We start from the raw sequence: 16,415 nt of genomic DNA on the forward strand, positions 1-16,415 counted from the left end.
ATCTTGGATGGGGCAGGATCGGGGTGTAATTTTAACCACGCGTGGCTGTCGTTTAAACAAACACACGTTCCTCTATCGACCCGGTTTCGTTACGTTTCAACAGATAAACTTTATTCAAATAATAATTCATGTTTGCCTTGCTGCAATTTACATTTTGACAATGACAAGGGTTAAATGGGTTTTGGCAGCAAAAGAGCGAGATAGTCTCGAAATTTTCGACTAGGTGGGACCCGGGGCGCCTCAATTTCAAGTAAATATTTTCGAGGGTAATTTGCGTAATAAGATAATTATCCGACGTGATTAATCGCGTTTCAACAATTTTTGCCTCATTATGAACACCCAAGCTTTTAACGCAAGATTAGGGGAGGATTCTATACAACTTGATACTCACAACACAAGACAAAATCTTACCCTTCCTAAAGACAATATTAACGCCATGATGTTTGTTATTAATTGCCGGTGTATTACTGGTTGCATCCAAAAATGTTGGTATAATCCGAGGGTTGGGACCGTGTCTGGAGGGTAGTTACTGAAATTGAATCGACGGGGACAAATACATCATTTCCAGAAGCACCGGTTACGCACGGTATATCAATCCCTGTCAGGACGGCCTTCACATACACATTGTACTTGGTAACACTAATTAAGTTCCAATTTCCGCCCTATTACCGCCTCGTTTGCGGATTTTTAATGAAACGGAGATGCACGTGAAACGTGAAACTGGAATTAACGAGGAAAAGTTGAGCAAACGTGGGTGCTGATCCGACGGCCGTAAAGCGGAAGGTGTCGCCGCAGATGCCTATTAATTCGTTCTTGATTATCTTGTTATGGATGGTAGTTAAACGCGGTTTACAATTTACAGCCCGTATTAATCACAATCGAATAATCCTGCTTTTTAGTGTCGTGTCGTCTCGACTCTCTGTTCGGCTGCAGGGGCTCCTGCTGCGCACTTTAGGGCCGGTGCCTCTGGAGAGGTTAACCCACGACAATGCTGAATTATATTTATGTCAGCCGGGACGGCATAACAACGTCGTGAATATATCACGAGGCCCGTTCTGGAGCGTTTGTAGGTGCTAATAATTTTCCGCCGGTAATTGGACTGGATGGGTTAACAATTTGGAATTGACAGTTGCAGATTTCTGTAATATCCATAGACACGAGAGTAATTGTTCCACAAATAAAAGTAATCTTCGAGGATTAGGAGAGTTGCAACAGGTGCATTAAGCTTTTACGCGAATATTAAACACTTTAGAATTTATTGCTCTAATCTAAAGTAATAAATGTGTTGCATTAATCTGCATTGTGTTGACTAAAGGGAGCAGTAATTTTTTTATGTTGGCGAAACTGGTTGTCACGCTGATATGTCAGTCATCAAATCGTCACTTCTGGGGAGTATTTAACGAATTTAAACGCAAACAGGTATGTTCTCGATTGGGTTTCAACTTATTTCGACTCATTTTCAGAGAAGCTTTGGATTCTAACCTCACTTTTTGTGTAATTGTTAAATTGGGGATTCGTTTAAAACCTGGACGCGCACGTGAACGGACTTTAACCTCTTTTAAATTCTAATTTGAGAGATTCAAAAATACAGGAAATGGTAATAACTGCGATAACTCCAGCGAAAGTTAGTTCAGCTGGGGCGAATTCCATTAAAATTGAAATTTAAAAGAAGGAGAAAAATTTATTAAACGAAACTCGGGGAAACGTTTCTGTTAATGGATTCAAGATTTAGCTAAACCCCCGTCTTGTCAGAATTTTCCAGTTAACCCATATAATCCCGTTTCGTCGGTCATTGACAGGGTACGTCTACTGTTACAAATTGCTCCGGAGCTTAAGATACGCAACGTCTCTCCTGCATTTACATTTGTTTTGTTTGTCTTGTCCTGTTTTCTCGGCTGCTCGTGAAGCTTCCCTCCACCGTTCATACTGCACTAATTTATCTAGAAACTTTCTCGAATGATAATGATAAAACGAAACGTTTTTAGATCGTTACGAGCGAGCGTGCACGTTACTTGCAGCGGTTCTTATCGCTCCAGGAGCACGTACCGAGAAGCATTAATTTTCCTTAGTGACCTACGCAAAACACCTCACTATGAATATTTACGAGGTTTATGAGAGCAACAAACGACTATACGGGTTACTAGAATATTCTACCAGATTTTTAGTGAGCAGGGGCAGATTACGTTGAGCCACAAGTCCGCATTGTCAGACGTGAATGTTTTTCTGTTCTCAGAGGACGCGCAAAACGTGACAAATATGGAGATTATTTGATCGTTTTGTCACGACGGAGTCCATGAAACTCAGTTTTCAGACTTGATCTAGTTCAAATAGTTGCAGAGATATCCTTGTTAATCTTGAAAAGATATCCCGGCGCCTCCACCATTTTAGCCTACACGATTTTCACAAACATGTAAATACAATTTTCTTCAGTAATTTTATGGTAATGAGTTTTTTGTATTCCATTCGCGACAATTAAATGTACAAAACGCAGTTTGAATTTTTTTAAATTTAATTGGCACATTGTTTCCACATCCTCTTCCCTCTCTTTGAGTTTATCGCAGCTGCTATTACAGACAATTAAAAAATTACACACCACTTTTTCAACAATATTCCATAATAAAAGCACGCATGCGAAGGGGGTGAAAAATCCCCTCAGCACGGCAAAGCCACATGGTTCTTAGCCGTAACAAAATTCCGAACGTCGATAGAGGTGTATTTAAAAGCTTGCGGCATGCGATAAATTGGCGAAAGCTTTTCCCTCCACCCTCGCCTTAATTACACATGCGAATACTAATATAATTAATTAGCATCCCCTCGTGCGGGGAAATTACAATCGTGCCCCGTTTTTAGTCTAGAATGCAACGAGTTTATCGGGGAGGAAACTACAAAAGCGCAACTAAAATCTGGCAAAGCTTTGTGTAATTCCGACTATTTTACAAGCTTAGCGCATACTTTGAGATTGTTTCTTATTTACATGGGAGCACTTCACGAGTGGATGCCTCAGTTCTGGGGCGCCTTAAAGCACTCTAGAAAATCTTCCCGGTTAAAGTACAAGGAAAAAGTGGCTCATGCAGTAGTTAATAGAGTTAATGGGATTCGTTTAAAATTTAAGGGGTTGAGCCGGCCGTGTCAGGATAAGGGATGTATGGACACGGTGTAGAAAAGTGGAGGGCAAAGCTTCATTTGCATAAAGATTTTATCGGTGTTTAAATATTGGAGTACAACTCCTGGATGAAATTTAAATTTATCTAATCTCGTCTTGCGCCATTATGAATGTTTCAGTAAACGTGTCTTGTCTAGCACCCCTGAATAATTCCCAGGATTCCAGACGCTCCCGTAATAAAGTGAATAAATCATTGAAAGCACATCAATACCAATATTGCAGCTGTTTATTTCCAGACGGGCGTAAATCGAATGACTCAGTCCCCGTCCTAGGTAAACATTATCTTATGAATGTTTTATTGGCGCATTTTCCGCGAGGAAAACATTAAACGCGATTTTTATATCCGATATAAAACAATACGTCCGGAAGGCCAGCCAGGTCGGGACAAAATCGTTAAACCGTTGCCCTCGGACATGAAACGGTGTTTGCTTTGCGGCCTCCCCGGCGTGAAACGTGTTAAGTGAGGTGTTATTTTTGCAAATCATTAATTAAACCACTTTCGCGTGTTAACACGATTTTTCATCGCGGGATTTTATTAATTCGGGAGTTGATTAGGTGTTTAATTAAGAGGGAGGCGGATCCTTCCTCCGATCCTCCGATTTATTAAACGGCCGTAAACGAAGTGGATAGCGAAACGGCCGACCGAATTAATGGGGCTCAATTATTCCGGTCCAAGCAGTCGACCCCGTTGTGGTGGAGGACAACGCAACATCCAACGAATTTACGGCGACGGAGCGGCGCAAGACTCGCGAGGTATTGACAGTGGACAATTAAGGCGAAAGTAATTGGAAATGGGGGGATAATGGCGCAGAAGAGGGTGCGATTTAAGGTGAGACAAAGGAACACTACGCGTAATTACGGGGCAGGGCTTTTAATGATTCCGATCCGAAAATAAAAGGAGAATCCTTTGAAGGACGCGACGGAGGATGCGAACGTTTCCAGTTCGGTGGGGTAATTAGGAGCAGATGGGTGAGATAAGGTCTGATGGACATGACTGTTTGTGGAGAAAAAACGACAAATGAACGCATTTGGAGAAAGAGAATGTGATGGAGATGATAAGTGAAAAGTGGTTGCTGGTGGAAAGATAGAGAAGAATACAAAATGGATATAAATAAGAAAAGAAGAATCTAAATATGCGTGACGATTTTAGCGTGGTGCGAACGATTTTAGCGTGTTGCGAACGATTTTAGCGTGTCGCGTGAAACTAATTCCCTGCCCGTGTGATACGCGAAGTGTTCACATCAAACTGTGTAAGATATTTTCTTGCATTTAAATGAAATCTGCTCCTCGAGCCATATTTCACCTTTGCCAAGTTAAAATTCCAAGTGAAAACTTCTTAATTAAACTAATGTAAGTAAGAAAAGTCACGCTTCGTTCTGATGAGTCTAGTTCGGATCGACTTCCCCAAATTCTTAAAGTGTTATCTTAACTGTAAAATGTTCGGATCTTGAAACTTTCCAGTTCCAACTAATCCCCTACTCTCTCTATTTCCACGAGGACAAGTAACAGATCTGGATTTTTATCGCCCCTCGCACAATTATGATCTGCAACAAACACTCCCGATAAGTTGGCAATCGTCGCAAATTTATCACCCTTGCAGGTGTTTAAATTTCCAACCCTTTATTCGCTCCTGACGTATGAATATAAATCCGTTGTAACATCTTTGTAATTTCCCCCAGGACCGGCCCGCGACGGCTCCAAGAAAAACCGGATTTTGCTAATTCTGCCGAAATGAATAAATATTAATCTTCCGGTTGCTTCTTTCGACTCGCGACCGATTTATAAACGCGTTTCTCCCAACCGATGATACATTTATCTTGCAGCGATCGTTTTTTCCGAGACGGGCCTCCCCGGATCAACTTCGCCATAAATAAAACGAATTGTGAAGCGATCCCGCTGAGAGAAAATATATCGGCGCAAATAGTTCACCTTAATGCTTATTGCCCCAACAACCTTCTGGTGAATATTTGCCGAGAGCTATTCTATTCAGAAATAGCACCACTCCGTGTTGGTATCGATTCGAAGAAAGTTCGTGTTGCTCGTGTACACCTCCATCATGGCCTATTCACAAAATTGCGACGCCAATTTCCGTCCGACAAGGCGTCGCGCGCGCCCACACTGCGGCCCAGATTTTCTCTAATTCGACGAATTATATGCGCCGCCTGAGATTTATAAAAGCCGTGAAGTTTTTGCTGTCCAGTTGGGACAAAATCGCAAGAAGTGCGATTAGAACGGCGCAAATTGATTTTTGGGCCAAAACTGGCGACAGTTTCCGCTTTGTTTGGGAAACGGTCTAAGTGGCTTTTTAAAAGGAGATTTTTTGCGAAACGATGATTCTCGGGAAACACACTTTTGGGAGCCACTTCGGGGAGTTGGTGTTGCGAGAGAAATTCTTTCCGTACATTTCCTCGGTGCGCCGGAGGGTCCTCGCGCAACGCAATTATTTCCAGAGGTAAATTTCCAGAATTACAATTCCTATTTGAGTGTTACAACAGGATGAATTATTCCGGGCCATTGCACCGGATTAAAACTGAATCCAAAGGACCTATCAAAAAAGCGTTTACCGTTATGAAAGCTTGTGTAAGCCAGTCTTGAAACTTGAGGCCATTATTTACCTGTAAAGTTTGGCGCAAATTCAATTTAAATTTTAATGTAATTTGAATAAAATTTTACACTAGGTGTGTGGCGGGAATTTATCGCGTAAGACCATTCAATAAATTATTCAGGCCCAAGACTCAACCTCGACACAATTAGCAAGCCGCCATATTTTAATAACACACATAATTGTGAATTGGCCAATGGAAGATTGGAAGGCGTCAACAAAGCGTATCTTTTTAACGAGGAGGCAAAAAGCGCGCGCAAAAACCGGCACAAAAAGCTCCCAAGACACAGAACCGACAGGAAACGGAAGACATTTCACACTGTGTAATTTTTGGAGGACAGGACTTTTTGGTCCACTCGTTCGGCAATCAATTATCCTGCGTATGAAAAATTCATCAAGCAGGTTCGCTTGTGACAAAGCACTCTAAACGAAGCTTAGCTGTAATTTAATTTGGCCGTTCGATCGAAACACACTTTAACCGAGAATTTGCATTTTCGGTGTAAATGTCAGCGCGACTCGTTTCGGCAGCTGGTCCATTTTCGCTAGTTCTTGTCCGAAAGCTCGCTTAATGGCGGAATAAATCACACATCCGTGTAATCCGGCGGAGTTAAATCGAGCTTTTATTGCGACGAGTATCTGTGTCTGTTTGTTTTTAATTAAGAGCTCGGGATACAAAGCCACTTCGCGCCCCCTTTTCACCTTGTTGCAATCGCCAATTCGACTGGACCATGCATTATGTATAAAGCGAGGCGAGCTTTATCGCAAGATCTGCTGGAAAAAATCAGCTCCAGATACCCTGTCGGGGCTGATAATGAAGCGTGTCGTGGCTTTCTTGAAAATTAAAAATTCCCACCCAGGTGTGTCCAAGGGCCGGTCTGGTGGTTCGCTATCGATCGGGGCACAAGGTGTATCGTGCCAGATCGTAATCTTGGCCTCTGTAACGTTTCCAGAGACACTTTTCGACCAATTTAGATCGTTTTATCAGGGGGTGTATCGATTTTCGAGCAATTAAGTGGCGCGCTGCTCTGGCGGGGGCTTCAACTTGCGAAACGCTCGAGATGTATTGCCAAAGTTAAACGCTGAAGTGTTGCGAGATAGACTATTTTTTTCGAATGGTCTAATTCACAAACAAGCAATAAACAAGATCATAAATAGTGTTTCGTCGGGGCGACATAAAATTCGGGATAATGGCGAAAGTGTTTCTCTATTGCCTGGAAGAGGCGTTCGGGCGTTGGGCGCTCGCCCCACCCGATTGTCACAAAATATATCAAATTTTACATAAAAATTCGAGGACGGTGCTATTCTCGATGGTCGAGAGATTTAATAAAAAATAAAATTCGCACGAAAATTCTCCTAGCTAGGCAACACACTTTGCAAGGTCCACCATTTGCAAAAATTATTCGAAAATTTTAATCCAAATCACCCGCGGTTTTGCCAAATTGACACTTGACATTTCTTTGCAACAATTTAAAATGTTTCAAGTGAAGTGTTTTTGGCTCATTTCGTGATTCAGTATTGATATTCTTGACATTTAGTCAATAATGATTAATCTTGATCGATTAGCGTGTTGGTTTTGTGAAGATAGTGAAGTCGGAGCTAATTATTCGAAAATGTTAATTCAAATCACCCGCAGTTTTGCCAAATTGACATTTCTTTGCAACAATTTAAAATGTTTCAAGTGAAGTGTTTTTGGCTCATTTCGTGATTCAGTATTGATATTCTTGACATTTAGTCAATAATGATTAATCTTGATCGATTAGCGTGTTGGTTTTGTGAAGATAGTGAAGTCGGAGCTAATTATTCGAAAATGTTAATTCAAATCACCCGCAGTTTTGCCAAATTGACATTTCTTTGCAACAATTTAAAATGTTTCAAGAGAAGTGTTTTTGGCTCATTTCGTGATTCAGTATTGATATTCTTGACATTTAGTCAATAATGATTAATCTTGATCGATTAGCGTGTTGGTTTTGTGAAGATAGTGAAGTCGGAGCTAATTATTCGAAAATGTTAATTCAAATCACCCGCAGTTTTGCCAAATTGACATTTCTTTGCAACAATTTAAAATGTTTCAAGTGAAGTGTTTTTGGCTCATTTCGTGATTCAGTATTGATATTCTTGACATTTAGTCAATAATGATTAATCTTGATCGATTAGCGTGTTGGTTTTGTGAAGATAGTAAAGTCGGAGCTTTGTCGTAGAGGTTAGGGTGCGATGTGGTTTAAACTGGATTTAATTTGACCCTTTGGGTTTTTCCTTTATTTGTTTACTTTGTTGACACGATCAGAACACCCCCAACAACCCCTATCTGAGCAGTACGCCTTTACCAACCATAAATCACATTTATCGCGTTTCAGGTTAGGTTTTGTTCGGGCAAAAGCCTATTTATGACGGAGCTCGTATACTAGTCAGCAAAAAATTTTATAATAAAGACAATAAACCTCCGCGGTTTATTGAACGGTTCTGATTATTGTGAAATAAAAAAATCATCAGCAATAATAGTTGTTGGTCACGAAGCAGCAATCGGAAACGGATTTCCAGGATCGATGAAGCCGCATGCAATCAAAATGCATTTTCCTTTATTGTACCCAAATAAGAAGCGACAGTTTGCGCGAACGTACTTAGCACAGACGCACGTTTGTCGAAGAAAATTCGAGATATTTTTCAGTCAGTTCGTTATCCTGTAATTTGAGCTCATCTGAAGCAATAATGTTGTAAAGTGCTTTTGAACATGTGGCCGGAATTTTCCAATAAATAAACTTCGCTAAAAGTTCAAGCTCGAGCCATATGCTGGCGATCATCCATAATACATGTCTGAATTAAAAAGTTTGTTAGAACAAGAGTTTCCGTTATTAATTAAAAGTAGGCGGCGAAGAAATAAAGATAACGCGGAGTGATAAGGGTTGTTCCAAGTTGGACGTGGGGGGCGCTGAAATATTTAGACGCAAGCTGGTGTCGAGAGTGCAACCCTTGGAGTAAATTTTTGCGGTGGCTTTGAGCTAGGCTTTGCCGAAGTAATGGCGCGTCTGTGATAGACTCGTCGCTTCGTTCTTTCTCAGATCAAGCAGTATTATTGGTTGCAGACGCGTCCCAGCCCTTGTAAATCTTCAAGGTCGCTTTAGCAAGATTTACGAGTTTAGCTAACGCGTCCGACACAACACATTAAACCTTGCCGAGGTGTTTCGGTGCCCCATTCTTGTCACCGGTCCACAAGCCCGGCCCATAAAAAATTAATTTGTCTGTTTTTAGAGTGATCGCAGCGCGCCAAAAGTTAATGTCGGTTCACCCTCGCCGTCTTTAAATCGTCGCCGCTCGAAACCGGGGGATGGCGGATAACAAAAAGTAAATAGCGAAACGAGGGAATGCGGCAGCTCCGGGCATTACAAGTGGGATGCTATGCGGATGGGAAAGTTCTGCGCAACCCCGGCAAAGGTTGAATGGAAGTAGGACAATAACGCTTTAATTTCGAACTAGTCCAAAGGAGAGGGACGGTAGTTTTGGCCTCGTAATGTCGCGATCTAAACAATATCGATCGAAGGACCAAGTTTTTTCGGACACGGAGCCGGGGGTCGCGCCGGGGTGGGGCGTTCATTTGCATCGCCGACTTGACGCGTGGGGTGAGATGTTCATTATGCCGCCCCCAAACACGGCTACATATCTGGAGTTGTTACCCCATAACGCATCACCGGGATGAGCGCCATATGTGATCCCACTTGTATTCTCTAATTACGCAAAAGCTAATGAGATTCCAGTGATTGCGGCGACAGTCGCGTTAATAATAAACAAAGTGTTACTAGAATTGAAACAAAACCTTAAAAAAATTGTCCCCGGCGCATCCACCATTTTGCGAACGAGATTTTCACAGCTTCGCCGACGACTTCGCAGCTCTTCATTATATCAGGCTAAAACTTCTCTGAAATTCTGTTTCTCCTAACAATATTACACCTCCACTAACATGTGCTTAGCGGTTTGGTGTGTTGTGCGGTGTGAAATAGCCCTTGGTGTTCATGAATTACAAAAGGGATTCAAGTTTCCTTTGTCCGGCGAATCTGTGCGTGTCTGCAATCGCTGCAGGATTCAGTCTCGTTACGTATCCTGACATTTCGTTAATGAAAATTATTTAAATGTAATTTTGGGGTTTTGAAAAATTTCACAAGCTTGATGGCTTATTCGAATCCGAACTCAGTTGCGGAACGTAATTACCCCACCGGTCCGAAATAAATGCTAATTGGATGATGAGATCCTGGGTTTGTGGATGGTCAAGACCGGAGTGGAACGCTGCCCGAATAAATCAGTCGAAATTGTGAGTAATTAAGATGGCTTCACAATTTTCTTGTAGTTTTTGGGAGTGGAAGTCCCCACCAACGCAAGCCTGGAGTTGGAAGTTTTGTTTTCCAACTGGGGAAAACTTGGGCACTATGTCGAGGAACTAGCGAAACTCGGATACAGAATGAATTTAGTGGAAGCACAAATCTATGGGAGCTGTAATTCGTTTCAGTCATTCAGGCGAGGACTAATTTTCCATTGTTCTAAAAATGCTTGGGAAGAAAGAGGTTGGTTGCATTTGCTCTCGGAACCCGAGAAACGCACGCAATATTTTCCGGGAAACAAGAAACGGACATTTGTTTTGAGAGCGAGGCCCCGAAAGCTGCAACCTGCGCGTTCCTGTCCTAACGACTGAAATAATTTATTCTGCGAATGTTTTCCCAGCGCATGTGGGAAAAATAGATTTGGCGGCGTTCGTCGACTCTTCCCCACCATTAATTACGCCGATCTGGGTCAAATTCAAATTCGATTGAGTCCACGGCTACAATTTGATATAGAGCTAAAAAACTAATAAAACGTCCATCTATCATGCACAATCGGCCCTTGTTGCCTCATAAATCAAATCCGGGTTTTGTTTAGAAAAATCGATGGAGGGGTGAACGGCGAAGGTAAACAACACCCATCGGATTGAATGTTCTAATCGGGCCGATTGAATGCCTCTCCCACCGCTATTAATTTCGGGGTGTTGGATTGAGCTTTCAAGGCGTTAAAGCTCCAAAGAGATTAAAAACTACTTTGGTGTTTTCCTTCTGAACTGCTGCCGGAAAAATAGTGACGGCAAAGAGAAACCACATTAATCAAGAGAGTAATCGTTTCGATTCATTCTAAAATTGTACTTTTTCTACTTTTCAATCAATTTTTCGATACTGCTAAAATAGATTATTATTATTATTAATTTCCTATTTTTGTTTTGCATCTTACTGGCAGCCCACGATTCTTTTTCAGGGAGATGATTCAAGATGGGCGACCACCCATCCAAACACTGACTGCGACGTACGTTGCTTAGTAGATGTACAGCTTGACAAAAACAGCTTGGCAGATGAAATGCGCAAAAGAGGAAACGAGAGAGTGTCTGTAAGACAAGGATATGGCTAGAGTTGTGGGTACGGTACACTCAATGAAGCAAATCTGCTCTAAAGAGTCCGAACATACTGCCCACCTCAGGCGTTTTATTCTGTTTATATTTTTTCGCACGATCTAAACATCTCGAGACACAACAAACAAGTGCGCTCCGCTAGTGGGAGGGGTTTCAGTCCACTACGCATCCATTAGTCATGTGCCAAGTTGTTTTTGTCAAGCTGTAGTATTATATAATTAAAAAAAAATCTTTTTCTACTCTATTTTTCTATTGATATTAATTAACATGATGTTCATAAGACTACGAACCAACTTTTTTACAAAAGCTACGCATTAGTGTCTCGGGTGACTTTATTTGAAGAAAAATTGCTTTGACTGTCCCCTTTTGGTCCTTCGCCGGACCGAATAAATGACGAACCACGCTCGTCTGAAGGATATTTCCCCTAATGCAAACCTGATTGGATGCCTCATCCGATTGTGGCTCACGTGCGTCCTGAATTTTTGCAACTCGGCTAACATCATGAAATATGGACCTCGTCCGAGTACGTCCCGCGCTATTACCAGCAGAAAGTGATGAATGCGTGGACGATCTCCTCGCTGCAGACCTCGAGAATTTATATAAAACGTGTTGTAATGCGACGTCCTGGAAGGGTCGCCAACCTGGAAACCATAACGTCCGACAACATGTATTGTGAGTTGGCACCAGCCCAAGCTCATATTTCGCCGGACGAATTTACAGCCTTCGTCGGATTGGAAACGGTGGTCATCTAAATAAAAGGAGGAAGAATAAACAAAGATAAATTAGTGGCAGTGTTGGACCAGCTGGATCAATGGCGGAACGTCGCACTAAGCCGGGATTATGCAGATGTAATCGGCTGTTGTTGAGATTTGCAAAGAAATGCGGCGTGTGACGATCTACAAGAATGTACTCGATTGAATTTAATTTCAAGTGCAAGTGGGATTGTGTTGGTCGAGGGTTGCTTCAAATCGATCTTCTCCCAGAAAATAATGTTACTCCAATTTTCTCAAATTGGGTTCTTCGTTAAATATTGCCCAACATATTTTACCTTTTATACCACTTGATGCTGCCGACTGAAAATAACATTCTCAATTTAAAACCCGCCATGTTTTGCATTCTTTCTTATGTCCAATCATTTGTTCCTCCCCCCCAGAGGATTCTCACTTTATCTCAGTTTCCGCCGTCTGTTCTACACCTATTTATTCTTTATTACGCAACGCTCTACCTTGTTTACTCTTCATTTTATGTTGCAAAAACCAGTTTTTACATGTGCAAATAATTTTCGCTGCGCTCGTGTGTGTAAACTTCCCACTTGTAAAAAATAATATTAACGCATTTTTACTTCAATTTCAGTTCTAATCAGATTTTTAAAACACTTTTTGACGTGATACAAGTTAAAACCCTTCTGAATTAAATTTTTTCCTGCCCCAATCTCCTGTTTCCAGCGTTGGGCGATTAGTGTTTGCTCAGGCGTAAAATTTGGGCCAGCTTTTATCAGATACCATTTTTACCATTCATCATGTGATAAAGTTAAGCACCCTCGACGCACTTCCCGCTGATAAATTACACCCCCGTACGCTATTTTTAATTCCTTGTGTTTCTACATGCTCAGCAATCCAACACGAGTGTCACAGATCCTTATCGCCCTGTTTAAACAGAAGGAAATCCAATTCCCGCGAGGAGTAGGCTAAAATTAATCCATCATTGTTATTACAAGCCCAACAAGTGCTTTTGGTGCATCTCCCTCGAGATCTTTGGTGTTTAGAAAAATGTTATCGATCTGGAGCGAATGTACGTCTGGAGAAATTCAGCGAGAACTTTCCAGTGGTTGTAACTTAGGACAACACTCAAGGAGGAGTGGATAAATATATAATCTTCTCGTGGCCGGATCGGGCCTTCCCCGGAGAAGCCTCAAGAGCAGCGCAAATAAAACGAAACTGGGCCACCGGAGGACAGCACCGGAAAGCAAAAAGGGCGTGACCTCACAACGCTAATTACTCCGGCACAAACGGACACATAAATTCCGGGAGGACCATCTTTCTTGCCATTGTTTCGGGCGCACTTTCGTCGGAAACGAGCCGACAACGCGGCGAAGACGGATTAATCACGTGTCACGCACACAAAATGGCGTGGTTGCGGTTGTCACTCCGCCATTCATGGCGTTTGAATTACGGCGCCAAAATAAACCGATGGGCCCCACTTGAACAACATCTGCAGGACTAACTTGATGGAGCTGCAGCTGAATTGGAAGAACAAAAACACGATAAATTAGGCGAGGGTTTAAAAGAAGGGAAAAAGCGACAATCTAGGTCTGTTGGGCTAATTCGGTTAGGGGAATGAGTCCATGCTGTCTATCTTTTACTCGGGACCATCAATTATTCAAAGCCTCTTTTATCAATACTTCAACAAATCTGCATTATTCAGTTCTACTTAAAATCGTCGAATTTATTATTTTTGACAAGTTGCGAGGTTTCCGGCAATGTGAGGGGAAGAGGTTCGATGTGTTCACGTTCCCACGCACCAATTGACTTGATTTATGTCGCTTAGGATTTACGCTGTGGGAAATCTGAAGAGAAATCCAACTCCAAAAGACTCCATCTAGTGGAGAAAGAGAGTATTTGCATAATCACATTTCTTTGGTGTAATTTTTATTAAAGTATCATTAATCATTATCTTTCCTGGAGCTGAGGGAAAGCAAAAACCGAAATAACGTGGTCATTCCATGAAACACAGGGTTATTCACGAGAGACTTCCGATGAAAATTTCGTCATATGCAACCCAAAATACAAGAAATCCATAGAACTTGATATTTTGTTTAATTCGAAATAAGTTAGCAATCCAAGTAGCTTGGCGAATGAGGTTAATCATGACACATTCTCTTTATTGAGGTTATAAGCAAAAGACAATAAGGGGCAGCAATCGTTGATTTAAGTATTACTTTCTACCGGGTGATTTTAAATGAATGTGACTTTTTTTCATAGGTTGGTAATATTATTGTTGGTTATTCTGCTTTTTAATGTGATAGTTGACATAAACATAGGCGTCCTCGCCTATTTGACATAATTTATTAGTACATAAAATGTCAAATTGACGTACGTACGCCAATGTGTTGATGAAGGTATCAAGTTTGCCAAAATAATTTATGAAAAATGTTCCCAACTTAAGAAAAAAAGCCACAATCATTTAAAATCACCCGAAATATATTATTATTAAATATGTATTTATGAAAACAACATTAAATCAATAAAAATTCTTTAATTAAGATCTTTCAAAAAACTCCTCTCAGAAAAGTACAAGTCAGTAAACTATGACAGTTTCAGTCTGATTCTAAGACGGTGAATAATAATTTATGCACCAAGTGCATAATAGATCTTTACGATTCAAGTGCGATAAGTTTGTTAATGATGCGTTATCACACAATATTTTATCTACGACCAAGAATTTAATTTAGTAGGTAAAAATTCACAAGAACTGTCTTCATCGGGAGTTTATTTAACAAATTGCAAAAATTGTGTACTTGATTAAGATTTATAAAACATAGTTATATCAATTGTTCTTGTAGTTAAATTTAAATTTTGATTAATTGGTTGTTATAAAAAAGCGTGCGGTAATGAAAATGCGTGTGGTAATGACGTTCTTATCTCACGCAAAATGCATGGGATAAGTGTCATTTATCCCACGGCCGTAGATAAAAATACATTCCAATGTTTTTAAGTATTTTTAAAAATGCCAGTTTAAATGGGAATTCTTTACGATTTCGTTAATGGAGATATTTACGTCCAGGTTGTCCTACAGGATCGATAACAACACAAGTTTCGTCGTAAATCACAAAAAAACTTTCCAATGAGTGTTTGTGAAATTTTTCTTAGCTCAGATTCTTTCTTTCGTGTATTTATCGATTCCCCTGTCGCGATATCTTTTTATGATTCCACAAATTATTGTACATTCGTTGCTATCACTTTTCCAGCCAGATCCAGCTAATGAACAACTCGTTTCCCACGACGCTCGTCTTCTTGGACACAAATGCCAGAAATATTGTACATTTTCGTCTTAATCCCATCATCTTATTGCCTCATCCCGGCCTAGCTTTTGTTCCTCGCTCCACATTTTTTGCCGGACAAGATTAAGTAAAAATACACGATCGCCTGTTACGAGTCGATAAAATTTCGTCACTGATTAAAATTAGATTAGGTCCTGCCAAGCCGAATGACGTCCGCGAAACGACCTCCAACATTCATAATGTTTTACACAGTTATTCATTACAACCCGGAACGGCTCAATCCGACGCCGCTCTTCTCCGGAAATTTAACCACCTTTTTAGGCGTCCTCGAATCTGGCGACATTTATGACTGGGATAAAATTAATTAAATCCAGCTTCCCTACATGTCATTATTTAATTTATGTCACTGGAATTACTCGCGTCGCGGCTTGCCAACATTTTAACACAGCAATTCCCTACATCGCAGTAGATAAAGAACGAAACATGTTGAACAAGCTTTTGCTTCGTACTGGTCAAGTTTAAACTGGATTTCTTTATTTTATCGTTTTTTGCATATTCGCATTCGCATCATTATCTTTCTCGTTATTAAAACGAAAAAGAGGGCACTGCGTCGAGGCCGGATCAGTTATCACTACTATTTCTACAAAGCAATGATACGTAATTTCTTTTTGAAAACCTCACCTACACAAGGTAATAATGAGCCCGACGGAACTGTAAATGCAACCCACAATACATTTGGAGCGTAAAGCTGGATATGCACGCGGTAAATATCAAGCTTTACCTTCCAAATGTATTGTGGGTTGCATTTTCAATTATTACTCATGAATCTTGTATTATCATTTACTTTTCCATTTGTATTATTATTACCCCCGGGGGCAGCTTTGTGCCGTCGCATTCGTCCGGATTTTTTTTATGCGACTTGTTCACCGTGTTTGAGATCCAGCGCCCCCAGCGTATCGATTCCTCCACTTCATCATCATTCATAAAGTGGAAATGGGTCGCGCAAGGTTGGTACTTGCACACTTTTATTGTACTTGCACACTTTTATTGTGGAGTGGAGAAGAGAAACAAATTTGGCTTGGAAACTATTCATTTCTTCGGGGGTGGGACCGATCGACCTGGTTGGTCGCATGCGATCAATATTTCACGTTTCAATTTGGAAAGATTTTTGTGTGGGGGTTGTTTACAACACCTTGTATCAGTTTTGCTCGCATTGTTCCCTAATGGAAAT

At 41.0% G+C, this 16,415-nt stretch overlaps 1 protein-coding gene across 2 annotated transcripts in view; it reads left to right on the forward strand.

The window, feature by feature from the left end:
• Positions 1-16,415, forward strand: part of LOC138138432 (frequenin-2) — a 44,771-nt gene that overhangs the window by 15,021 nt on the left and 13,335 nt on the right. The window lies entirely within an intron of this gene.

This window comes from Tenebrio molitor, chromosome 1 (genome assembly GCF_963966145.1).
Source record: "Tenebrio molitor chromosome 1, icTenMoli1.1, whole genome shotgun sequence".
Lineage (NCBI taxonomy): Eukaryota > Metazoa > Arthropoda > Insecta > Coleoptera > Tenebrionidae > Tenebrio > Tenebrio molitor.